The sequence below is a fragment of the Aulonocara stuartgranti genome (genome assembly GCF_965226115.1).
Source record: "Aulonocara stuartgranti genome assembly, chromosome: 23".
NCBI lineage: Eukaryota > Metazoa > Chordata > Actinopteri > Cichliformes > Cichlidae > Aulonocara > Aulonocara stuartgranti.
In genome coordinates, this window is record NC_138958.1 from 38,471,216 (window position 1) to 38,498,708 (window position 27,493).

At 39.7% G+C, this 27,493-nt stretch overlaps 1 protein-coding gene and 2 long non-coding RNA genes across 3 annotated transcripts in view; 2 read left to right on the forward strand and 1 right to left on the reverse strand.

Moving 5' to 3' along the window:
• Window positions 1-27,493, reverse strand: part of LOC309701095 (uncharacterized protein) — a gene marked incomplete at its 5' end in the record, with an annotated part of 151,761 nt that overhangs the window by 110,556 nt on the left and 13,712 nt on the right. The window lies entirely within an intron of this gene.
• Window positions 16,248-23,519, forward strand: LOC309701113. The gene is made up of 2 exons (XR_014274874.1): window positions 16,248-19,342; window positions 19,373-23,519. It is a non-coding gene; the product is annotated as an uncharacterized lncRNA (long non-coding RNA).
• On the forward strand, window positions 23,710-25,072 carry LOC309701108. Its single transcript, XR_014274868.1, has 2 exons — window positions 23,710-24,113; window positions 24,243-25,072. It is a non-coding gene; the product is annotated as an uncharacterized lncRNA (long non-coding RNA).

The window sequence follows — 27,493 nt, forward strand, 5'->3', positions numbered from 1 at the left end:
TGCTCTGTGGCATCCACTCTCATCTTTGGCATCAGACGGCTCATACAATGTCATCCTGAAAAAATGCAAAAATTGTAAAAGCTGATGTTTGAAACAGAGAGGAAGAGCTATATTGAAGTTTAACTTTAATAAAGTGGCGCCAATGAAGTGTGGGCTATATCCAGGCTCCATCAGCGGGGCAAAATGTAAATGTCAGGCACATTGTTATCACACAATAGGAAAAAGGACAGAAGCATGAATGACGATAGAACCAGAGGCAGCCAGAAAGCAACACCAAGGCCACACAAGGTTATATACATATAAAAATCTCTCATATCGCCCAATTTAAAATGAGCCCACAGATTTAAACTGATCCTTCCTTTATACAGCTCAAGCCCTGCTTGAAAATAAGTTGTAAGGTCAGTGTCCCAGACAGTCTGCCGCCTGATCTTGGGTCATATATTGAAGAGCTTAGTAGTTCTCAGGAAAGCGACTTCTAATATTAGCAATAAATGCATACTTTAGAGTCATGGTAAAAGAAAAAGTGCACCCTTTTATGTATTGGTTCATAATAAAAATATTCTGGTCCTTAGCGGTTCTTAAAATTACGTAAACACAACCTCAGATAAACAATAACCGTGTCATATTACCACTGTTTAATTATTTATTTAACAAAAACGGAGCCAAAATGAACAATCAGTGTGAGGAAAACTAAGGATATCTTTACTGCTTCCATATAAATTAACAGGGTACGTAGCAACAATCTGCTGCAAATCAAATAGTGATGAGTCAAAGGTTGATTGAGCCTAAAGTCTAAATTGTTTGGAAAAGGTCTTACAATCTCCAAACTGCCAAAAGTTAGAAATATTATTCAGAAGTGGAAAACATTCAAGACAGTTGCCAGTCTTCCCGGGAGTGGACATCCCCAGTAAATTCACCCCAAGATTAGATTGAGCAATGCTAAGAGAAACTGTAAAATAAACCCCCCCAGGAGCTACAGCCTCAGTCAGCATGTTAAATGTTTAAATTCATGACAGTACAATTAGAAAAAGACAATCAAATGTGGCCTGCCAGGACAAAGCCTTTTCTCTCTAAAAGTTACACGGCAGTATAGCTTCGGTTTGCAAGTCAGATCTGAACAATGTCCTTCCAATAATGAAAATGGAAATGTTTGACCATAACTCACGGCGCCATGCTGGTGAAAAGCAATCACAGCCTCATACCACCTGTTAAGAGCTGTGTTGTAGGGATGACGACTTGGTTCTTGTTTTGGAGCCTCAGAATCTGGCCACCTCACAGTCACTGAGTCAACCAAAGTATGCTAGGGTAAAATGTGAGCCCTTGTTTTTGACAGCTAAAGCCTGGATAGAATTAGGTCACGCAAAAGGACAAAGATCCAAAGCACCGCAGCCAGTCTTTACCAGAATGGCTGAAAAAAGAAAAGAATCGAGGTTTTGTAATGGCCTAGACAAAGTCCAGACCTCAACCAAATTGAAATGTGCATAAACTGATACCCACAAATCTGCAAAGAATGGACCAACATTCCACTGCAATGAAGTGACAGATTGATAAAGTCATACAGAAAACAATTATTTCAAGTTATTGCTGATAACTATGCTGATGTGTATGACAGTGTGTACTTAAACACACTGCTTCTGCATTTTGGCTTAGGTTTTCTTGAATAATGACACACTTACGGCTGCCACGATTAGTCGACTAGTCACGATTACGTTGACTATCAAAATCGTTGACGACTGATTTAATAGTCTATGCGTCGTTTGAAGCTTTGTAAGATCACAAAAGACGCAGGAATAAGTAGTAGGATTTAAGAGTGTAATAACGGACTGAAACAGAAGATGGCAGCACTGCATGTACAAGGATGCCAGCTGCCGTTAAACCCCGAAGAAGAAGTAGCTCTGTCTCAGAATTCATAGCGCAGCCCAGCTCAGTTTCCAACAATGGCGGCAGCTAGTTAGTTTTAATGTTACCCGTATTATTCTTTCTGGGTCACAAAATAAACATTTAACATATGTTCAGGTGAGAATGTAACCGTGTAAACCTCAAATATCTGCTCAGTTTATCAAGACACCACATATTTTCAAAAGCGCTCCGACTTTTTCGGAGACGTCTGTTACCCACTAGCACGATAGCTAGCCGGGGGCAAGGCTCACTAGAGCCCGTGAGAACACCGGACTCCCGGCAAATCATTTTCAAACCCACCGCCGTCTTTCGCTACTCAGGTTAAACATGTATTAGTCACTTAGATAACTTACAAATGTTATTGTTTGTTTGTTTTTTTTTTTGTATTTTAATTGTTCCTGAGTAAATCGGTTTGGCTGAGATCAAAGTTATAGTTTTTACACAGCTGAATAAACGTCAAGCAGACAACTGATTATCAGAAGTGTGAGATGCTCGAGAATTTACTCCGGTGTCCCGTTATATTTTAGATAGCAAGGAGTTTATTAAACTTCACTGAAACAATTTGCAAATTTCATTAAAATGTAATAAACTATCATCTTGTCTTTATTTTTAGTTAGCACATACCTGAAACACTTAAAGCTGTAAGCTAATGATAGTTAGAGATGCATGCTGGTGCAATAAACTGTACGTTTTACATCCAATGGATGCATGATCTGATTAGTCGACTAATCACAAAATTAATCGGTGACTAGTCGACTATCAAAATAATCGTTTGTGGCAGCCCTAGACACACTGCATTATTTTTTTTAATAGTACATCTGAGGTTGTAGTTCCCTAATTTCTAGAGCTACTAAGGACCAAATGACTAAGAAGCTTGGAACTGAAAGAGGGGGCACTTTCTTTTTACAATGACTGTATATATTTCTAAAACATTCTGAGTTAAATCTCTGGCTTTAGTGGCTTGAGTATATTTACACTAAATTCCAAATGAAAACAACTAAACATTGGACTCTTTAAATTAGAATGTTAGTTGATGTTAAAAATGAGTGTTAGCACTTCAAACTGGAGGCATTGGGTAACAGTTTAAGGTCAGAAATTCTTGAGGGGTCTCAATATAAAACCTGACAACTTTCCTGCCCTTGCTCAGCACTACAACATGATAAGAGGTCATTACAGGTCTTAGCTTAATTCTAATACAAGCTAAACCAATGACAACCGTTGGGATCTGGATTGAGCAGGTAACCTGACCACTCTACAGTAAGTAACCCCAGTATACAGAGCAGAGCAGGCATCAGTGAAAGTAGCATGTGGACGTGGGTTGCAAAGCAGCTTTAAGAAGCATCATTAAATGTAGGCAGGTTAAAGCAGCTTAAAGTGCATCCTATATACAAACTGGTAGGAAGGTCAGCTGATTTGGGCTGGTATAGATATCAGCAGTGTTTAGCTGATGTGATGGGAGTGCAGGCTGATCATGAGTTTGTGGCCTGCCTGAACTAATACTTTTGTATCCTCTTGAGGGACAATCTCAGTGTTTCCTCAAATTTAGCGAAGTTTCTCACCAAACCAGTAGCTTGTGAAACTGAATTCAGCTTTTTCTTTTTCATCCACTTGTCTGTTAATGCAAAACTCCAGTAGAAAACCGGGGTTCTGCCAACTCCTAATAGAACATAGCAATACTTTATGCTTAAGAGAGTCCGCTGCAGGTGGATTTTTGTGCCTTTGTGTGTGTATGTGCCATAAAAGGCTTGTCTAAAGCAGGTTTAAAAAAAAACGGAATTCACATTAACAAAAGCATATTTCCATATGGTTTGTGTAGATGTTAGTTATGCAACTCACAACTGCTGAAATTCACTTTCGGCTGCCCAGAAAACCAGCATTAGTTGGTCATCCTACTCTCTAAAGGCCCTCTGGCTGTTAATATGTTGAATCAATGTGTTTGTCACTATCTGGCTTCAACCTCGTCTGTGCCTGTATTAGATAAGAATAACTGAATTTTAATTTATGCAACATTAAGGTTTAAGTGATGTAATTTTCACTCGCATTAATAGTCGGGATTATTTGTGCCCACGACACATGGACATATAACCCACTTGGTTTTTTTCTTTCTTAGAAACTGCCTGTTATGGTGACGTGTTTCTGTATCCCCCTATTTATGTGTTTAATTTATGCAGTTTGAAAGGACATGAAGGTGAAGCATCAGCTGTAGTGAAATTATGAAGTTACATAATAGTACTGGTGTTACAACCATCTAAGCACATGATGTCCTTGCGATGAAAAAAAGCACTGCTGAGTGAGCGCTGCTGACCTTGGATTTGATGGACTGTCATTCATTTCCGAGAGCTTATAATAATTAATGCCCCTGCCCATGGTTTGTGAATGGGGCCATGTATCTTGGACTTTTTTTCCCTCCCCTTCTCCAGTTCCCTCCCACAATTCCTCAATGGGAGTTAAAATCGCTCTTGCTCAGAGCACGTCTGCACATAGTTGGATTCAGACAAGGGGAAAGCATTAGGAGCACTGTAATGCAGCTTTTGGCAAGATGGAGACCTGTGCATTCATTATATTGGTCCCTCTTTATTTAGTAGCAACTTCATCAGCATAGCCTTGTCATTTAAGGGCACAAAAGTATTTTTTTCCCTCTTAAATTTTATTTGCTTTTTAAAGACTAGTTGCCAGCAGGAGATAAACTGAGCAACATCTGAAGTTTGCCGTCTTCGTCACTGTGGTTTCAGTCATGATATATTAAGAAACAGTCCACAAATTGCCTTTTTTCCCCCCTTCTTCCTTTGGCTTGTATCCCCTTTTGTAAAATGAATTGGGCAGCCTGTTCAGCCCTGAATTATGCATTTAATTTCTCGCTCAATAGAATTACAGTCATAAAACACAGTGCTGAAGTGAAGATTTTTAACATGCCAAATGCAGCCCAGCTGCAAGAAAATTGATTGCCAAAACCAAATACAGGAAAGCAAAAATTCATCTGCGTTATCGCCACTTATCTTTGAATATGTGAGTGCCTTTACAACTTCAGATTTAAAGGAGTAGCCTTTATTTTTAGTCTTCGGGAGAGCGCCGTTAGCTGCGAACTAAAGTGTCTGACACCGCTGATACACGGTATTCTTCTGTTGACATGAAAATAAACTCTTCGCAGCAAATGAGTATCCGTATTCCTCTCCCCACACTCTCCACTCACTCTGCGTGCTTTCTTGTGAAATTGCTGCTCGCTCGTAGCAGCTTCTCTTATGACGTGATCTGGTAATCCATCTTCAAAGCTTCTCCCCCCTCCTCTCTCGCTCTCCTGGGTTATCGTGGGTGGATGCGCTGTAGCCCGAATATCATATGCATGAAAAATTTGCCATCCCTGCACTTTTTTGCCTCGTATGTTGCGGCACAGCAGTTGATGGATAGAATGTGTCACCTAGTGCATTGCTCAGGGCAAGAGGCAAGCTTTTGAAGGTGGAGGGGGGCAGAGTTTGTCCCTGAGAGTCAGGAGACCGGAAAGCAAAGGCCAAAGACCTGGCCGCTTTGTTCGCGTTAACTACCATGACTTGACAGGGGCACACAACTCGCACAACTGAATCTGCACATGTTTGTAGATTATCTCGAATGAGGTCCCAAAAAGCTCACCTGAGTGGAAAATGCAAGGACCAGAGATGAGGCCTTCGCTTTGTGGCTGATTGATGGTAAAGTGTTTATGCTAAGCTTCAGCAGTTCAGTTGTAAAATTAAAAATCTTTTTTTTTGTCTGCACAGGTGCTGCTTTTATGGGGTTTATTTGAGATATTTAAGGGGCCGTATTAAACCATTAGCATATTATATTCACTACAATGGCGTGTTTGATGGTGTGTGACCAGCTTGGGGTTTTTTTTCTTTTAATGTTTCTGCACAAATATGACCTAAAATATCAGGTTTTCACAGAAATCTGCCAAAAAGTACACAAGGATAACCCATGTTTAATTATCCAGTAGGAAAATTACCCATTATTGCATGCGTGTAGGTCAGCCACGTCTCATGACAGTTCATGAAATACGAAAAATTTGCCACTTAGCCATTGCAAGGAATGCATTTAAACAGGAAACATCTTGTGTCAAACATACAAACAAAAGTTTTAAAAGATGTGACAATTGCTGTATTTTAAACAAAATCCTATATTTTATAAAGCTGAGCCAGTCATTTTTAATACCTGAAGAAGAGGTGGGTTGGAAGTAAAAATATTGTATCGATACTAGAACAGTAGGGTGAATACTTTTCTAAGAATGGTTTAAAAATGCATGAAACACTTAAAGGTGTTTTTGTTGTATTAACTAATTATAATAAATAAATCACATGAGTAAAACTCTGTGATTTAGTAGTCAGAATAAAAGTGCTCAGAATTTGCAAATTGGTGATTATTCATCTCATCGTATTGGTATTGACAGTAATGGTCCTGTATTTACTTGCTATAGGATCGATGCATTTGACTCGAAGTGGGTCTCTGAGATGAAAGTCAAGACGAGTTACTCCTCCACGATCTCTTCATCCAACAAGTGCAACCTTTTTGGTTTTTAATAATGAGTAGACTACGCATGAGAGCAGCAGAGGTAAAAGCACTAATTCAAGTTCTTTACTTAAGTAAGAGTGGAAAAAGTAGCACTCCTCAGAGTATAAAGTTAAAATGTAGCTCTTTGGAAGACATTTCTACCTGCTATTTTTATGCAAAGGAAACTGAACCCCATGCAATGTTAACAATGTAATAATAAAATAGTGTTATTACAAGAGAATACAAGTTTAAATTTAGTTTAAATTCTCATTCTAATGAATGTGTTCAGCCTAAATATCTGTTATTGATGAATTCAAGCTGTCTGCTATCCTTGACTTAACCTAGCATTGAACTATGAGCACCACAGCCAGTCTGCACTAGTCCAACACAGTGCATCACTGTAAACTTCATCACAGTACCGCAGACTAACCACTAAACTACACGGTATTATGATATTAATAATCTATCCTTCATTTCGTGTCCTTTCCTAGATTTTTCCTCCATCTCTTTTTTTCGTGTTGGGGAACATAAAGAAATAGGAAATTCGTGATCACACAATTTAATAGACTAAAGGTCGTGACTATACCACAAGCTGCTCTGACACTGGATAGTGTAGATAAGGAAAAAATATGTACATGAGTGGTGAGTGATACCCCTCTTTTCACTTCACATTTGACGAAGTGAATCAGTGCGTGAAAAAAGGGACACTTGAGGTCCTGAGACAAGAGTTGTTGATGTTCATCAAGCTGGAAAAGATTACATTACCATCTCTAAAGATTACACCAATCCACGGTCAAATAAACTGTGAACAAATGGAAGAAATCCAGAAATTATGTTTACCCTCTACCTTACCTGATCAATCAACAAAGATGACTCCAGGAGTTAGAGGTGAGAAAGAAGCCCTGGCGACATGGGATTTAAATCTATACTATAGGTGTGTTGCAAATCCTCCTGAAAGCCTACCCATATGGAAAAGATGTATATAAATCTTATAAAGTTTGTATCGTCTTGTGTGAAACTTGTATGAAAAGCATACAAGAGTGGAAAAAGATATAAGATCCCTGGAAAAATTATATAAATGAAACTTGTATGTTTTGGATACTTACTAAAACAATATATAAAAGTGGCCACTTTCATGAGTATCATACAAGCCTTATATGATTCACTATATGAAGTAGGCCACATCTGATGCAAGTCTTTTATAATTTTTTTTCTATTTCTTTTCCATGTGGGTATGCTTTGTACCTGATGTACACCTCCCAAGAGGTAAATGTGTAAATGCAATTACATAATTGGCCTCTTCAGAAGAGTAAAGTCCTCCTGTGCATTTCCAGCTACTTTTTCATATCAGTTTTTAAATGAATCAGTAAGAGAATAACAACGTTAGCCTCAATTTAAGGACTCACAGATGTTAGCAATAGTCCTGCTGAAACTATTAGAATGGATTTGTGGTAATAAAATGAGAATGAGGAGGGGAAAAAAGGCTCGTCATTTTATCTGTTTCTATCAAAGCTGGCACTGACGACAACGTGGTAATTAACACATACTGTAAGGCAGCGGTCCCCAACCCCCGAGCCTCGGACCGGTACCGGTCCGTGAGTCGTTTGGTACCGGGCCGCGAGAGTTGAGGCTCAGGTGTGAAATGTATGGTTTTCAGGGTTTTTATCGGTTTTCAGCGTTATTTTGTTATCGTTTTTATCGTTAACTCGGTTTTCCTGGGTCTTTTCACGTGTGCGAATAAATCTTCTTATTTTCGGTACCGGTACTAGAGATGGCACGATACCACTTTTTTATGTCCGATACCGATATCATAAATTTGGATATCTGCCGATACCGATATGAATCCGATATAGTGTTTTTTAATCAACAAAACTGTTTTTTAAATATCTTGCTGCATTTTGTATAAGTTCATACTCAAGTTTAAAACAACAACTACACTAAAGCTATTCTGTTATACCTGTATGCAAAAAAAAATATTTCATAGTTCAGCAATACTGATCAATCTAATAAACTTAAACCTACACCATCCTCCCTATTCTGGTATTTTAAAGAGTACTTAGCGTAAATATTAAGCAACCTAACTAATAGGGTTCCAACTCCCAGCAACAACAAAAATAAATAAATAAAAAATAGGGAACCACCCCTCACGCTCCACCTCATGATGCTTACTCGACGTAATCAACCTTAATTTGATGCAGTGTGAAAAAAAATGCACAGAAATCAATTATTTTTCAAGAAATATTAAATAGATTCAACATCTTTCTTCAACAAAATTGCAGACTGCACAGATGGTACCTTCCCAAAGGAAAAAGTACTATAGCTTACTAGGGTATATATATTAGACTTAATAGTTACTATATACAGTAATTGACTTCTATTCATTTTACATCAAATTAAAACTTTGGGTGTCAGATAATTATTTATTAAAAGCTAGACATTTTAAATGAGAATAAGAAAGAAAAGTATGTCTTTGTGCCCCCTTTTCCCTGTTAATGCCCTATCGCCCCCCCTGGCTAAACTTTGCTAGATCCGCCCCTGCACAGTTATCAGCGTCAGCTACGTAGAAAAAGATCCTCGAGTAGAAAGTAATATTAAATACATTCTAACAACAGCTGATCAAGCTTAAACGTGCTGCTGTTGTTCAGCCGCTGGTTTCCTCTTTCTGGTGCAAAGTGGGCCAAAAGCAAACAAGAGACACGGACTCGCGACAGAAAAGCCGATCAGCTGATCGTTAAGCAGTTTCATGATTGAAGTAGCAGCAGGAGAGGCAGTCGCTTGTTAAGCTTAACGCAGGAATGCTTTACAAACATTCAGAGATGGACTTACACACTTGCTTTACTTCTCTCGGGATAACTTTGTCGGAGATGAAATGCTGGGTTGCTAGCGAAGCTCCAAATGCTATCCAGACCACCGACAGGTCCCGCATGCCACAGCCGCTCTATCACGTGATGCATACTGCTCCGACGTGCTAACGTTCTGAGGTGAGTTACGGCGTGTTGCAAGTTTTGTGAGGTGCTTTCCTGATATTTTTAATGGATCGGATTACATTTTTTATTTTTCTCCGATATCCGATCCAGTAATTTAGGTCAGTATCGGACCGATACCGATACGTAATATCGGATCGGTCCATCTCTAACCGGTACTAGTTTTATTTTGTTGTATTTGTCTGCGACACCTTACAGGCCGGTCCGTGGCGCAAAAAAGGTTGGGGACCGCTGCTGTAAGGCACTAAGCAGGAATAAGCAGGAATGCTGGCAGAGGCATGATAAGCTTTACAGACATTCACTGTAGAAGTCTACATCATCTGTAAAGAACTAAACCACACTGTAAAAAAAAAAATAAATAAAAAAAGTTGTAGAATTTACGGTGAATTACTGGCCGCTGTGGTTGCCGTGAAAAATAAACTGTAAATGTAGAACACAAAACAGTATACTATTTTGGTAACCATAAATTTCACAGTAAATAATTTTTTACAGTAAATGACTATGAATTCAAAAATAAATTGTAAAATTGTTTATGGGTAATTCATGTGAAAACAACAGACATTCCGTTAACCTGATTACAGTCTTACTTTGTTAAATATAGTGAAACTGTATAAAATAATACGGTATCATAGTAAAAAGTTGAATATTACGGTAAAGTACTGGCAGCTGTGATTGCCAGAATTTCACTGTGGAAAATATAGTGATAATGCAGAAAACATAACGGTATACTTTGTTGAGAAATGTAAAATTACAGTAAACTTTGGTTTTTGCACAATAGTTACATTGAAATAAAAAACTAATATAATCTAAACCTGTTAAAATACATTTTTAATAAGCTTGATTATCGTCTCCTATTGACAAACCACAGAAGAGCTGTGTAATACAAAACATGTTTTTTTTTTATTCAAAAGTTCATATTTACAGTAAATTATTGGCAGCTGTCCCTATTGCCAGTCTTGGCAGCTGGGGGTCAGTCTGCCAGGGCCTCCGCTCCTGGCCGCCACCCGGCACACAATGCACCCAACCCCTATGGCGCCTCCTGCGGGTGGTGGGCCTGCGGGAGGATGGGCCCATGTCTCCTCTTCGGGCTGTGCCCGGCCGGGCCCCATGGACTAAGGCCTGGCCATCAGATGCTCGCCCTCGGGCACCCTCCCCGGGCCTGGCTCCAGGGCGGGGCCCCGGTAACCGTATTCCGGGCAGGGTAAACTGTTCCCTCGATATTCTTTTCATAAGGGTCTTCTGAATCGCTCTTTGTCTGGTCCCTCACCCAGGACCAATTTGCCACGGGAGACCCTACCAGGGGGCAAAAGCCCCCAGACAGCATAGCCCCTGGAATCCCTGGGACACACAAACCCCTCCACCACGATAAGGTAGTGATTCAAGGAGGAGAGGGCCTCTTTGCTTAGGCTGCTGCCCCCGCGACCCGGCCTCGGATAAAGCGGATGAAGATGGATGGTTGGATGGATATTGGCAGCTGTTTTAGCCAGAATGTCGTCTGAAAAATTAAGCTCCAACAAATGAGGCAATAAACCTCATAAGGCCAATTGTCATATAATTTACATTCTATGACTTTTTGTTATAATTTGCTAGAAACATTAATGAAAAACCAGTAGAGACAATGATTAAATTATTAAATAACCAAATTAATGACTAAAAAGGCACTGATCTAATTAATATTAAACTTAATACAACCAAAAACAAATAAGTACATAATAAACAGTCAAACAAAATTTCAGTTCAGTTCATTTTTATTTCAAACATTTCAAACATGTGCCTTCACAATCATTACAAAATATCATTCCATTTGTTTGAAAATGAGTAGGCAGAAGTATTTACTTATTTGTCCCTACCCCCTCAAATTTAAAACACTTGATACTTGCAGTGGATGACAAAGTTTCTTTTTATCCAGACTTGATAGTAGAGGGCTTTCAAAACGGTGTATGATGGTGTCTGAGGAACTGGAACAGGTCTTGGATCCAATGTGTTGAGGACTTGCATGTTGTTCTTCAGATGCTCGGTGTAGATTAGTGTTCTTTCCTTGCAGTCTGAAAGCAAATACAAAGCACAATAAAGCAAACTGCCCATTTCCAAAACAAATGGACATGTATCAAGCAAATATACAATCTTACATTTAATAGAGCTGACACAATTAATCGTATAATGATTTACAATTGTGATGCATTGCAGTGCAGACATAAAGCATTTTTAATCCATTCAGAAGAAACTAATCTATTATTAATACAGTCCCGATCAAAAGTTATGACCACTTGAAAAATGTCAAAAAATCATCTTTTGCATGGTTGGTTCTTAACAAGGTTCCAACAACATGCAACAAGCAAAAATGGGAGGTAGACAACATTTAACTTACATTTGACAAACTTAAACTGAGACAGGCTGTTTTACAGCTGATCAAAAGTTTAGGACCACATGCCTTTAAAAGGCCTAATCTGTGCAAAAATGTGGCTTCATTGTCATTTTCTGTCAGGTAGTCACACTGTCATGACGTTCTGATGGCAGAAGCAAAAAAAAAACCGTTCCTTTTTGAACGTGGTCGGCTTGTTGAACTGCATACGCACGGTCTCTCACAGCGTGCCATCGCTGCTGAGGTGGGACGCAGTAAGACAGTCATTTGGAGTTTCTTAAATGATTCTGAGGGTTATGGAACAAAAAAGTCAAGTGGAAGACCCCAAAAAATCCTCAACCTAAAGGGCTTCAAAAACAAATTCTCTGATGAGGAAAAAAATGTAACCTTGATGGTCCTGATGGTTTCCAACGTTACTGGCATGACAAGCAGATCCCACCTGAGATGTTGTCTGCGCGCCACAGTGGAGGGGGCACCATAATGGTCTGGGGTGCTTTTTCCTTCAGTGGAACAATGGAGCTTCAAGAGGTGCAGGGGCGTCAAACGGCTGCTGGCTATGTCCAGATGATGCAGAGAGCATCCCTCATGACTGAGGGCCCTCTTCTGTGTGGTAACGACTGGGTTTTTCAACAGGACAATGCTACAGTACACAATGACCGTACGACAAAGGACTTCTTCCAGGAGAATAACATCACTCTTTTGGACCAAACTGTGTCTTTCCCTGATCTAAATCCAACTGAGAATGGACAACAGTTCCAAACAGTAGACGCCCTTCGTGTGGCCATCTTCACCACTTGGAGAAATGTTCCCACTCACCTCATGGAAGCGTTCGCATGAAGTGATCAATAATAACAGCGAACCTATTCATTACTGAGTTCAAGTTTGGAACTTTGATTTCTGTTTTTTGGAGGTGTGGTCCTAAACTTTTGATCAGCTGTAAAACAGCCTGTTTCAGTTTAATCTTTCTTTTTAATAAATTACATACTCAAAAAAAATGTTTTGCCTCACTCCCATTTCTTCTTGTTGCCTCTTGAAGCTCTACTTGGAACCTTGTTAAGATCCAACCATGCAAAATATGTTTGGTTTTTTTTTTGCCATTTTTCAAATGGTCTTAAACTTTTGATCAGGACTGTAAAACCTAAAAATAACAGCAATTTGTTTTCCTCAGCGACATACGTCACAGTGGACCAACAAGTGCAGCCTGTGTTCAGGCAAGTTTTGAGCAATAAAAAAAGTAGCTTATATGTAACCTCCTTTATTTGTTGATGAAAACAAACAAACTGAAATGAAGTTAGCGTGATGTATTGGGATATTGAATTGTATCGTTGACATGAAAATTGCAATTGAATGCAAGTAGGGCTGGGTACCAAAACACGATACCTTTTTAGTACCGACTGAAAACATTCAGTAGGTATCGATACAGAAAAAAATAATATTTTTTGGAGCAAAATTTCTGTACTTTTCTAATTAAATCTCTGTTACTGAGCCTCACAGGTCCTTTTCTTCTGTGCGATTCATTTGCAGTCTGGATGCAGTGGGGTAAAAATCATCTGTTCCATCTTTGAGAGGCAATTATGAGAGGCAACAGCCTTAAAAAGTTCCAGTTTTGTATTAACTGTCCTGAGAGTTTGTTTGAGGACTGACCTCACATAGCTTTGAAGAGGTATCAGAGTCAGAGTATTTAAACTGTTTAATGCTCCGATTCAGAATGGAGTAGGTGAACCATTCTTTTTTTTTTTTCCACAAAAAATTTAAGAAACAGCGCAACATCATATGACAAAATGCCCTAAAAATGTTGTGTCCTAATCAAAATGGTTTGACCTGACTGACAGATGTGAAAATATTTTAAACAGTTGAAAACTGACTCAAACTTTACTCCTCCTATATCTGGTGTACCTTCAGTCTTGAGGTGTTCAACAGTAGTAGTACATCTCTATGGTGCATTCTGCTCCACACTGATTGGGATCACCACCCTGAAAAACAGATTGCGTCATTAAACAGTATCTACAGAAATGATGTGTACGACTAAAGCAGAAGCCACCAGTGCAATGTGAGCCCAAATTATCTCCAGCATGCAAAACAAGCTTCCTTTAACTACAGTTTTATCTATTTATTTCCATAACCTAAAGGATTAACAACTTCAAAGGCATCTTGGTATAGCAGTAGTTTGAAACATGATGGATTTTGATTAAAAAAAAAAAAAAGTACAACTTTTGAATATCTTACCATCACTAATGTCACAGTACATCTGATGAAGACTCAGCCGATTGCTCACCTGTTACACAACTCTGCCACAAATCAGAGTCTAACAAATATTTCAAAGTCTCTCTTAGAGGTACATAGTATGCAAACTGATCTGTTCTATTCTTACTTTGTTCTAAAAACATTTCCTTGGGCTCCACATAGTTCAACATGTGTATGAAGAACTTTGTTCTGGAGTATTTTGTCCTCACTGGCCCTTTATGACATGCAGAAAACAGCCTGGACCCCTTGACCGCCTCACAAAGCTTGGCAATACCCTTATCAGATAATGCTGTTTCAGTTTTTAGGAGTGTAGTGAGCTTATTCAGAGTATATGACTGACCCAACTCATGTATTTTTTTATATTTCCTCTACAATGGTAAGGATGGCAGAAGCAGGTCGCAATGAAATAATAACCCTAAATAAATCAAAAAGGAACATTGTCTTTAGCTGCTCCTGGTAAATTAAACTGGCTTTTGTTTCACAGTAAAGCTAGCTAAAATCTTCAACCTGCTGCATTAGCATGAACTTTCCAGAAAACTAAACAGGACTGAAGGCAAAGCCTGTGACAGAGGAACGCTTTCAACGCAACAAGAAAACTGCCCAAGCGAACTATGGTTATAGCTGATATGTTTCATGTCTAATGATATACTTACATTGAAATATAAGGTTGTTGGTTCAGTGCAGGGTGCTGCTGGCACTCCCTTGCTGAGCTGAGTAAGTCTGGATAGTGGTGGGCGGATCGATCCAAATATCGATAGTATAGGGTTAGGGGTAGATGTAGATGCAGTGAAGGTGAGTCCATCTCATCTGCAGCAGCATCGCAGACCAGGCCCGCCACAATAATAAAGCAGTTTTTATTTAATTATAAATAAATTATTTCTCCTAATTATGTCCTGGGTTTTAAGTAATTAATAATACAAAAGGAAAAATCACAAAAAACAATTAAGGTCATGAAAATTAATTGCGATTTAGCAATTCAATGAGGCATCCACCTTATTTATTGAAAGGTATCGGTATCTGCGATACTGGCCCGTATTTACTTGGTATCGGATCGATACCAAAATATGCAGTATCGCACACCACTAGAAGTGGCCCTATCTTCTTCTTCGTTGGTTTGGCGGACTACACGCCACCAAGGAGTATTGGTGCCCTCTTGCAGTACCTCACAGTCAGACTGCTATCTGTCTCGTCTAAGTTTTGTTTGTTTGTTTTTTTTTGTTTTGTTTTTTTTGTAATATAGAGGTAACGGTTTAGACACGTGATGCAATCTCTCCAAAACGTGCATATAAATGAGACTTTTTAAAGAAACTGATTGTTACAGCTTTTATAATACATTCTTTGACCTTGCAAGCTACACCAATTATTTTATTAACAATATTTCATTATTTTTTTTGGGTATTTCATTTTTATCAATTAATTTTAATTTCAGCAGGTGGTATCACACTCAAACAGATTGAACAGTGGTAAATCCATGATTTAAATCTCCTGTTCCACCACATCCCAAAGGTGCCCTTGGTTTGGGATCTGGTGAATGTGGAGGTTGATGGAGTTAAGTCATTGTGATGTTTAACATGATCACAGTTTCGTGATATGGTGCATCATCCCTCTGGAAGTAGTCATCAGAAGATGGGTACACAGTGGTCATAAACGGATAGACATGAATGGTGGAAGTTCGAGGAGAGGAGTAAGCAATTAACTAATAAGAAAAATTATGTTTAATGATCAAACCAAGTTAACTGATGAATCCCTGAGATTCTAAATTTGAATGTAATTTTTTACAATGATATGGAAGGTTAAGATTTTAGGGTAATTGGTTCTCCAATAGAAAATGGCCTTTTGCCATTAATTATGCCACAAAATATTTTTTCATTGTAAATAGCTGTCTTATATACTTGGTGAGACTGGAGAACTTAAAGAAATAAGCATATTTTTTATTTTTAGTAATTGCTCGTATTTACTGTTAAGATATAATGTTTTATCAAACAGTCTGAGCTTGTCAATATTTAAAAAAACAATTCACTGTAATTTTCACAATAATTCTAACAATGTTTTGACATTTTGTTAAATTTAAAAGAACGGTATGTTTTGAGTAATTAATATACAGTTGTAAATTGTAAATTCAAATGAAAAAAGCAGGAAAGATTGTCATTCATACAGAATTATTATGTACATTTTAGAGTGATGAATCTGTAAAAATATCTACAATTAATCACTCTAAAATGTACATAATAATTCTGTATGAATGACAATGTGCCATATTACTGTAAATTTATATATTTTCAACGTATTAGCAGTGTAAAAATAAAAGCAAATCACCGTTTGTCAATATACAGAAATTTAATATAGATATTACAATCATTTACTCTTTTTGATTTAATGGTAATTTACCGTTGCCATTTTACAGTTATTTAGGGTAATTTTTACGTACATTTCTTACAGTGCAGTCTCAAGAGGACACCAACAGTGTGCATTTCAAAGTTGTGTTGTTAGTGATTTAAATTACAAGAGTAGGGCTTTAGGGCTAGTGTATGAATGATGTGATGTAGGTTATATTAATGCTGAAATTTAGAAAAAAAAAAAGGTTACCTATTTATATTAATTCATATATGTTGTAAAGCTAAAAACCTTTCCAAGAAAATCAGGGTTCAGTTTAAAGACATTTGGTTCTGTTTCTCAGAAACTGCTTATCTTCTCACACAAGAAGCCGAAACTGTCATTTCTGTTTGAATAAAAGTAAATAGTCAAATTCATTTCACGTTCTGTGGCCCAAGCTACAAATGGTACATTGATCAGTGTAAATCTGTAGTGTAAAGTCACATTGATGTTAACCGCTTTTTCACAATGTGAAGTTCACATGGTAAAATGTAGGCGGTAGTGGTGTGCAATACTGCAAATTTCCATTGATCCCATACCAAGCATATAATATAGCCAGCATCACCGATATGAAAACCAGTGCTGATACTCATAACTTATAAAGGCAGGTTATATAGGGGAGAGATTTATGAGATGACTCTTCGTCAGTTTGCAAATTCTCAACACATTTTAATAACTACTAAATCACTGAATTTTATTGTGATTGATTTGTACTTTCAATAATAATTAGTTAACACGAGAAAACGCAGGTTTCAGCTTTTCATATACCGCATTTTTTTGGATTATAAGTCACATAAAGCCAAACAAAACAGATAAGTCAAACTTTATTAAACTCATTCACAATAACTTCGCAGGTCATCTTCTTGCTTCCTCCATTTCCGTACCATTAATGTTGAATTCTCTCGCAGCTGCTCTATTCCCATGTTCTACTGATAGCCTTGAGTTTGAAATCCGCTTCGTAAGCATGTCTCTTAACAGGTGCCATTTTTGGGGTCCTTATACACACCCATAATATGTTGAAGCACAGTACGTATTACTCCACAATGCTCCTGACTACGGTAGCCATAATGCTCCGACAATCCGGCTTTGTAGCTTACCAAAGTATTACTAAAACATTTTGACAGATTTTTGAGCGCATACCAAATAAAATTGGTTGGAGGCCAGTAAGCACAACCAGAATTAATAAATAGGGTGCACTGGATTATAAGGTGCACTGTTGATTTTTGAGAAAATTAAAGGAGAAAATTATGCTGCAGAAAATACGGTATTTGAAATAGATTTTCTTTCTTTTTTTCGAGACCTGGAGCATTAATGTGTTAATGTGTTTGTCTCTAAAGCACTTTGGGTCATTAAATAAACCTGACAGTAACACAAAGCATTTTTCATCATTCATGTTTCTGGTATATTTTTTCATGTTACTAACAACAATTCAGTGTTCTGAATATTTTTATTTTAATGTCTATATATAATCTATAATATATACTGAATATAGTACATATTCAGTCTGTGAGTCATAGATCAATAACACTTTTACAGGAGCAACGTACTGAATTTGGAGGATAGAAATAACTGAGGTGTTGATTCTACTGAGCTACTATTACAACACCAGTGTCGGTATCAGTATTGTCAATTTGGATCAATCTGCCCACCTCTATCTGTGTTCAGACAGCAGTACCTTGTGAAGGCTTTATGCCACCATGATACATTGAATATCCCCTTAAAGCTTGTCTTCTCTTCTCCTCGAAACCATTAGAATTTCGTCTCTAGCACAAATGGTAACACAGTTAAAAGGCACTTGTAAAAAAAAAAAAAAAACAGAGTTAAGTTTTGCAGTGCATGTCTCAAATAGTTTTGCCATATTCTCCTCATGAGTGGATTCAGTCTTAGAGCTGACAGGACAGATTCATAGTGTGCCTATGGCTTGCTATTCTGAGCAGGCAATGGGCAAGGCGGCCTTCAGCACTTACAGGTCCTGATGACATTATTTCAACAGGCCCTCAATGGCGTGGAGAGTCATTGCAGTGGTCGAGAGCTAATGGGCCAGATGTAAGAGCCACCTGGCCTGCGCCAGGTCTCCGTATGCTGCAGTTGACAGAGCCAGTCATGCAGAGCAGAGGCTCGGCTGTCTGCCGCTCGCTGTTTCTCAGACACGAGGCTTAGTGCAGCTCATTTGTGAGAGCAACTGTGCTCATCGCAGTGACATTCTTTAGCAACTTTTCCTGTGCACTCAAGTGTGGAATCTGCGCTGGCATTTAAAGGTAATCCTTTTGGTAATTATAACTTAAAGCTGGTATTAATAATTTTTCTTATTATCATGACATTACCACAGCTTGACCTTTAAAAATAGAGGTCACAGTGTGCAGCTGTGAGACCAAAATCCATCACCTGGAACCCGCCGCAGGCAAAAGCGCCCTCCAAATTTCTTTCTATACATACCCAAGACCCGGACATGCTGCTATATCTGGTATGTGAAATGAGCAGCACTTTTGGCAGCCCGCCCATTTAATTCATTTAACATTGAAAAAAACAGAGCACCCCTGGCAAACAGGGCAGCGGAAAATAGAGCCGTGAATCTTGATTGTGGAGGTAACTGAACAGATAGGTCTGGAGGTGTGTCATCTGTCTGCGAGCAGAGATGCATTAGTGTGGATACACCCCGTCACTTCTGTGTCCCCAGTAACCTCACAGAGAAAATGGCATTAAGTGCACATGCAGGTGTGTCTTTTGGTTATGCTCTATATTGTCAGTACGCGGGGGGCAAAAATGTGCCTGGAATGTAGAGAAAATATAAATAAAAGCTGTCCAGCGTTGCAAGTCTTTAGACAAAAAGGTGTAATTCAGATACAACTGCAGGCAAGCAATGATATTGCAGACAAATGTATAGCAGTGTGGTATGTACACTTGTTTAAATATTCATGGAGAGAGCGCAGGAGTGGTGTGTGTGTGCGTGTGTGTGTGTGTGTGTGTGTGTGTGTGTGTGTGTGTGTGTGGCGAGAGCGTGATTTACACCAGCAATAAGTTTGTGTCAGCGCAGAGGTCTACAATACCCCCGAGCAAACTTACAGAGCCGTGAATAGGAGATGATAGCCACCCACCAGCGATGACCTCTTAAACTGTGCAGCGATTCAGAATTCTGTAACCAGAAAGTCAAAGCTTTAACCAAAATCACACAAGTTTATTAATATTCATGTGGGTAGAATATTCTACTCGTCTGGATCGATATCTATAGTCTGCAAAGCCAAGGGGGAATGGATGAACTTTTATGTGACAGCATCCTTTCTGCTTCTAGGGTCAAGAGGAAAATGCTATGTTCACAAATATCTGCTGTAATTTTTTATCAGATTAAATTTGCTGGATTGTAAACTCTGCAGTTCTTGTTTTATTCACAACATTGTGATCATTGATCACTCCTGTACTTAAATTTTATGTTTCCAAGGATAGTGACCTGTTGTGGTTGCTTGAATAATGACTGTTCTCTCCGAGGCTACAAGCCCAATCATCTTTATTGGCCAAGCCCCTGCAATATCTACCTGATAGGTTGTGGACTCTGATTTATCAGTTTGACTGTTGCTGTTCTGTTTGTTTTATAGCCGGGAGTTATATATTTGGATAAGTGCGGCGTGCAAAGTTATGAGCCATCACTAGGAGGCTTAGTTAGCGAGACGTAGCCATAGACTGTGAGGGAGAATCTTACAATCATACTTGCTAATCAGTACTAAGTAGCTTATAAATATGGTACTAGAATTTCACTCAGCATCATCTGTATTATTTATCAGATAATTCCATTCAAATACTCTAGAAAGCACAGAGATTAACCCTTTAAGACCTACCATAGAACCAAGTCCGCCAGAGCTTATATTATATTTTTACATGCTGTGGAGCCATTTTTGGGAGCATTTCAAGTTGCTATACATCAATACAACCATTATAGCCCAGATTTTAATAATATGTATTCATTAAGTGCATAGTAATTACATAAATTGCAAAAAAGTGCAATAAACTACAAAAAAATTGAAAATCGTTTTTGATTTTTTAACATATATTTGTAGTTAGAGAAATTTAAGAGGCTTATCCCTCAAAACTGTAAATACAAAAAAGTTGCACAAAATAGTTTCCCACCACAGGAAATTTATTTTGAGTGTCTTCATAGTTTTATTTTTGAAATACACCAATTTTTATACACTGCAGGAAAAACGAAAATAAATATTATACTGCAAATTTGCAAAAAAGCAGCATATGCATCAAAATAAACTATTTCCAGCAGTGCAATATGAGTCCTAAGCATCCCAGAAACGACACAGAAAGTCATAAAGTCAAAGATAACTTTTAAAAAGAGCAGTATAGGCCCTGAGGCCCTGATCGCAAAAAAGACTACATTTCCGCGAAAATGACGTCACTTCCGGTTTCGGCCAGGTAATGGCGGAAATGCAAAAGTTCGCGCTGACGTCTATTCCAACGTAGGAAGTGTTTTGAACAGCTGATCGGACCGGCAAAGCGTGTTTCTGGAATATTATGTTTTTGTTCCTGCAAGCGCTTTTTATGCAGTTTTTGCAAAGCTTTATGTGGAAGGAAACCGTGACCTAGGACAAGCTGATGGCACAATATGTAAGTACAACTCCTCCGGTTTCATATGCAAAAAAAATTTTTGCGCTAGCTTACGTGGTTGCAGTGCTACCGGGATTTAAAAATAGTTACGCATAACAGAGCGTTCCCGCTCCGATCGGCTCTAAAGGGTTAAACACTTCACAGGTCCAGCTCAGTGACTTGATTTAGCAGAGGTGAAACCTAGCAGGCAGCCTTTGCAATAGCCTTAATACAATTTAAAGCGATCAATTGTAAAACTGTACCTCCTATAAATGATCATAAAACGGGATATTGGGTTTCAAGACAAAAACTGTTTTATTTGAGAGATACTAAGTCAGACATATTTATTTCAGCTCTAAAGGTGGGAATTTTAACATAGCAGTCTAAATGCAGACTCACTTTTAGAGTACAACTCTAGTTTGAGGAACTTGTTTTTTTGGCACTTTATCATTAGCTATGCTTCCAGCCCTGGAGGTTGGAGTATTTTGGTCTCTATGCAGCGATCAACACTAGTGATGCACAGAGTGCAATTTTCTTGGCACTTAAGCAACTTTTAAAAAAGTGCTTTGCTACTTAACATCATTGTTTGTACTTTATAGATACTTATAGATATATGTACTTAATATAATTTTCCAGTATGTTCATAAATTGACCAGATAACAAAACATCCTAACGTCTCCATAGTGTTTCTCATGCCTACTTTGATCCTTTGCTCATACTGAGGCTTTCGGTTTTTTTAGTTTCTTTAGAAAGTTCAGCTGGGTGGAGGTGTTTTGGTTTTCAGATTAGGTTTTTTGTTATGAACGTTTCTGCTGTGGTCCCATTGCAGTTTACTTTGTAGTGATGGGTCGTTCGCGAACAAAATGGCTCTTAGAGCCGGTTCTTTGACGTGAACGACGTGAGCCGGCTTCTTATCGCGAGCCGTCACGTGTTTTTTTTTTTTTTTTTTTTTTTTTTTTTTCTTCTTCTTTCTCTCAGCCTCTCTCTCTTTCTCTCTGGTCGTGTCCAAATTCATGGGCTGCATCCTCCTGAGGACCCGGCCTTCGCGGTCTACGTGGGCCGGGTCCTCAGAAGGTCGGGTAGGCCGGAAGTAAACGGCCGTGAAATTGGACGGTCTAGCCTTCTGATTAGCGTCACCGCTGTCTCGGTGGAGTTTAATAAACTCAGCCGTCTGCTCCTTGCTATCTAAAATATAACGGGACACTGGCGTAAATTCTCGACTGTCTCATACTTCTGTTTAATCAGTTTTCTGTTTGACGTTTAGTCAGCTGTGTAAAAACCAAGGAGGAACCCACGCGGGGGATTAATAAAGTTTTATTTTATCTAATCTTATCTAATAACTTTAATCTCAGCCAAACCGATTTACTCACGAACGAACAAACAAAACACTGAAAAAAGCCCAACAATAACATTTTTAGGTTGTCTAAGTGACTTATATATTACGTTTAACCCGAGCAGTGAAAGTCCGCGGTGATCTGAAAATGATGTGCCGGGAGTTGTGCCGGGAGTTGTGCCGTTCTCGGCCGCATCAGTAACCCTCGAGCTCCCGGCTAGCTATCGAGCTGGTGGGTAGCAGACGCCTCCGAAAACGTCGAAGCACTTTTGCAAATATGCGATATCTTGATAAACCGAGCAGATATTTGATGTTTACACAACTACTTCCTCGCCTGAAAATATGTTAAAAGTTTATTTTGTGACCCAGAAAGATTAGTATGAGTAATTTTAAAACTTAGTAGCGGCCGCCATTGTTGGAAACTGGAGTTTGGCTGGGCCGCGCTATGAATTCTGGGATATGGTAGGCCACGAAGGACACACCCGACCCATCCTTAAAATTCGGGGAAAAGGAGGACGCATTTGTAGGCTACATTCGGAGGAGTCTATGAATTTGGACAGCCTTCGGCGCGTCGCTGTGACGTAATCGGTCTACAAATGCGGCCTCAGGAGGATGCAGCCCATGAATTTGGACACGACATCTCTCTCTCCCTCTCTCACACTTTTTTTCTGCTTCACTCAGCATGCGAGCCTTGTGCTTTACGCTGGGCAGAGGGGGGAGGGGCGGTAGTTACACTAAGCAGCACAGGAACAGAGTGGGAGAGAGAAGAGAGCCAGGGACAACAACGGCACATTAGAAAGGTATAGTAATCATCCACAACTATTTTCACTTGCAGATGATAAAGGATTCAGAAAGTTTATTCATGCAGGTCCATATGACAGAGAATGTGCATGTTCTTTTTGTTTTCATATTATAATTTATATTTAATTGTTTTGTGGTTTGCAGTGTTTTGTGTTGTTTCACTTTAAAATTGTGAAAGGAAAAAGCTGAAAATTTAAATAGTTAAAAGTTGAAATGTGAATAGTTGATTTTTGTATTATATGATTTATTTATTACATTTTATGTGGAGTGAATAAATAAAAGTATATTTATGGTGGCCCCTACAGACAAAGCACATACAAACTTCAAATCATGTAAAAACACGTACAAACTCCAAAAGACGTACAAACTCCAAAGCACGTACAAACTCCGAAGCACGTACAAACTCCGAAGCACGTACAAACTCCGAAGCACGTACAAACTCCGAAGCACGTACAAACTCAGAAGCACGTACAAACTCAGAAGCACATAAAAACTCAAAACACGTACAAAAGACAACATTTTTCGACACATTTAATCGACACTTTTTCTAATGCCTACGCTTTCTTGAACTCAAATTCAAATTTTATTTGTCACGTACACAGTCATACACAGTACGATATGTAGTGAAGAAAATATAATCTGATCAAACATTATTCAGCTTTAAATATTGTTCAGCTTTAAAGTTACTGTGCAACTGTGTAATAAAAATGTGCTCACGACTTTGGCCTTGAGAGCGATAAGAAGCGATCGCCTCATCCTGCAGGTGCAAGATATCTGCAAGCGAAGAGACTAGAACACCCAAGGCCGATTTCCTTTTATGGAGTTGTTTTTCTGCTAATGCAGCACTTTCCTCACAACCCCCTCCTGTAAGTTTTAGAGAATATATACCCATCCTCACAGCAAATCTTGGGAATCTCCTGATGTGAGCTGTGTTGAGAGGTTGTCTCTGTCTCAATAAAAGTTCACTGATTCCCCATCTGCCGCAGGTGTCCGGTTGTCTTCATTCTCCGCCAGCCTGGTTAAGTCAATTCCTCCTTAACATCTAAAAGAACCTATTTAATGAAGGAAGACGGGTTCACTTTGTGTTTAATATTATTCTATTGCTGTTGTTGTTTTTTTTGTATCCTTCAATTGGCGTCACGAACAGGATCCGCTCCAGGTCAACTGGAACGGATGGGAGGACTTCGGCCGTGGTCTGAGTGAACGGAGTTTGGACAAAAGCTGTGTGCACACAAAAACAAGGTAAGCAGACCTTTTATTTCTGCTATATTGAACATTATAAAAATACTTAGTGTCCAAACTCCTAGTAATTCATAACCAAAATTGTCTGGCTTACTTAAGGCTTGTTGAGAATCAGACAAGTGAATAAGAAATAAGTGAATAAGAGATAAGTGAATAAGAAATAAGTGAATAAGTGAATAAAGATAAGAGTGAACTGAGGTCTGACCACGGTTGCAGCCGACGGGTTGCTCTCCGGTGTCGGATACATACCTCAGTGCAGGTCTGGGACCTTGAAAGGGTTTATTAGTAACGCCTTTCTAAACAAATTAAAAGGTTAAAGGCCTTGAGAATATTTTTTAGTAATATTCTCTAAACTACAGAAGGGTTAGGAAGGCCCAGAGGACTTTATTAGAAAAGATCCTCTAAAACTTAAAAAGGAGAAGTACTGGTTGGAGTCCAAAGGAGGGGTCCCTTTGATCAATAGGAGAAAACGGATCTCTTCTTAAAACCCCGATGATTTTAGTGTTTTAAATGTTTTGATGTTCTGTTTGATATTGGACACACATAAATACACGCTGAATGCTTGCTGTGGAACACTGGGCAGGACAGTTTGGTTCTCCGTTGTTCACAGATTACACAATTAAAGGAACTAGGTTCCTCTTTTGGTTAAAATAATACACCACACATAGAATTTTTTTTTTACACATTTATTACATACATAAGGAGGGTAATGAGTGACTGCAGGTAATGTATGAAGTGTGAATGAGACGTGTGAACAAGGTGACAACCAACTAGCACCCCTATCAGGAAGCTCTAGGCAAGGTTACCCGCCAGACTCCGGTTTGGTAGAAGCTTGGTAACACCTGAAGGGATATTTCAGTGCTGACTCACCTTTAAAGCAGCGCCCCAGCTGTTAGTGCCTAACAGAGGCAGAAACCCAGCTGGCCCAAATTCTCCTTTAAAATCAATAAAAGAACACTCCTCCATTGACAGTAAAATGGATGGAGAATTAGATCGAGAAACTAATGATGATGGTTGGGGTCCCGGTGTTATTCTTAGCACATTGGGAGAACAATTAACATGTGTTGAGACAGTCATCAACTCCACACACCAGCCTAAAGAAGCAAAAAAGCAGAAAGAGTCATTGAGGAAAACAGCTGAAAGGTTAATGAAAGAAAAGGGAAAGGACGAGGGGAGTACTGGTAACTGGGGAATAATTTGGCAGAATAAGGCTATGCAGGCAAAAGAGAAAGAGGAAGAAGCCAACTCAGCAGCAGCAGGTGCAGGTGTGATGAGCGGGGTGAGACACAGAAAGGAAGCAGATAAGCACGCAGGCCGCAAAGCTAAATTTAATCACTGGGTGTGTTTATGGGAAACTGCAAAACCACACATGAAGAAAAATAGGTCTCAGCCACCTCCCTATTCTGCCTCAACTCCTCCCTCAGCAGGCATATATCCGGTACTTAATATCTCTGGTGGAATAATGACTATTGGAGAAGAACCGCCCGTAGCTCCAACTCCCATAGATACCAAGCATTTTTGCCCAGGAAGCTCCTCTCTGTCGGCGACATCCTCAGCTAGTAGTAGAGCCCCCTCTTCTATGTCCCATTGTTTTGGAACCGGATCTGAGGGCCTAACTGACCCCCCTGCGAGCGCACCATTTGCGGTTCGAATGAACAGACAGGAACCCACTGAACAACAATTAACTGATCAAGAAGCAGCATTACGCACCTGCTTAAATGAACATAGGTCAGTGGTCCAGGTGAATAATCGTGTTGCGTCAGCCCCTCTTTCCCGGTCCAACCCCTTTGCCAGCACTCCTGTCGCTGTTAAAGGAGATCTGACCGCTACTGCAAAAACTGAGCCTGGCACTTCACCAAATGTCACAGTTACCATGTCTTTGGTGGGCCGTCAGGATCCGGAAACACAGATGAGTTTAGCCCACGTTTTTGCTGACACTGCTACCCCACCAGGCGGGGAAGAAACTGAGGATACTGATGATGAACTCAGTGACCTTAACAATACACCCCCCTCTACCCCTCCCAGTTTAGGATATCAGACTAGATCTAAGGGCCCTGTGCCTCAGCCTCCAGGCATATTTCCCCTGGTCCAGACTAAAGCGCAACGTAGACCAGTGTATCAACCTTATTCATTCGGAGATGTCCAGGCCCTAGTGGACAAACTCCCTGACATAACGGAGGGAGGGAATGCCTGGTTGGCTGGTTTGGATAAATACACAGCTGGACAGGACCTCGCACTGGGAGATTTTAGAGCTATTATAACTAGGTGCACATCCCGATCTCAGGCAGCGGACCTGGAACAAAATGCGGGTACTACCATGCATGAGAACGAGGTGCCACTAATGCAGGCCTTGAGGTTTATTGGACCGGCCCTGCGCAAACAATTCCCACCCAAAAATCAAGGCACCTTACAGAAATTTAAATGGGAGGGAAAGCAAAATCCCACCCATTATCTAAATCAGGCTGTTGAAGACTGGGTGAACCATACAGGTCATCACCCCAGTAGGACTTGTTCACAGAGCATGTGGTTTAGAAGGGCGGTGCTGAGGGGCATTCCGGAGTCAGTAAGCCAGAAAATGGAGGATAATCCTGATTTGCAGGACTGTGACTTTGCAATCTGGAAGAAACATTTGATTTTTAATCTTAACAAAGTGCAGATTAAGTCTGATGATAAAGCGGAGAGCGTCGAAGATCTACAGTTGCAACTGTTGAAGGTTCAGCTGCAGAAAGCAAAAAACGACCTGGGTGGAAAAGGTGACAAGCCTAAAAAGCAGCTTGTGGCCGCTGCGGCTCCCCCTCCTGGTCCAGTTGCCCCTGATTTGTATCCGAACCCATGGCCAACTGATCCACAGCCCCCCCAGTATGGTGCTTATCACTCCCCGGCCCCTTATGGGCAGAGAGGTTCCCCATTTGGAGGAAACAGAGGTGGTTTCAGGGGAAGGGGTCAGATGGGAGGTGGTAGGGGAGGCCAGATGTATGTTTGTTTCCGGTGTGGACAACCTGGACACTGGGCTAAAGCGTGCCCTTTGAACCCGGCTGCTGGAAGAGGCAGGGGAGCCCGTGGTGGGCCCTATCAGCATCCTGGCCACAGAGGTGGACCTCGTGGTGCTGTAGGAGTGCCCCCGGCCCCACAGATGCCTGTGATGGGGTGGGAGTA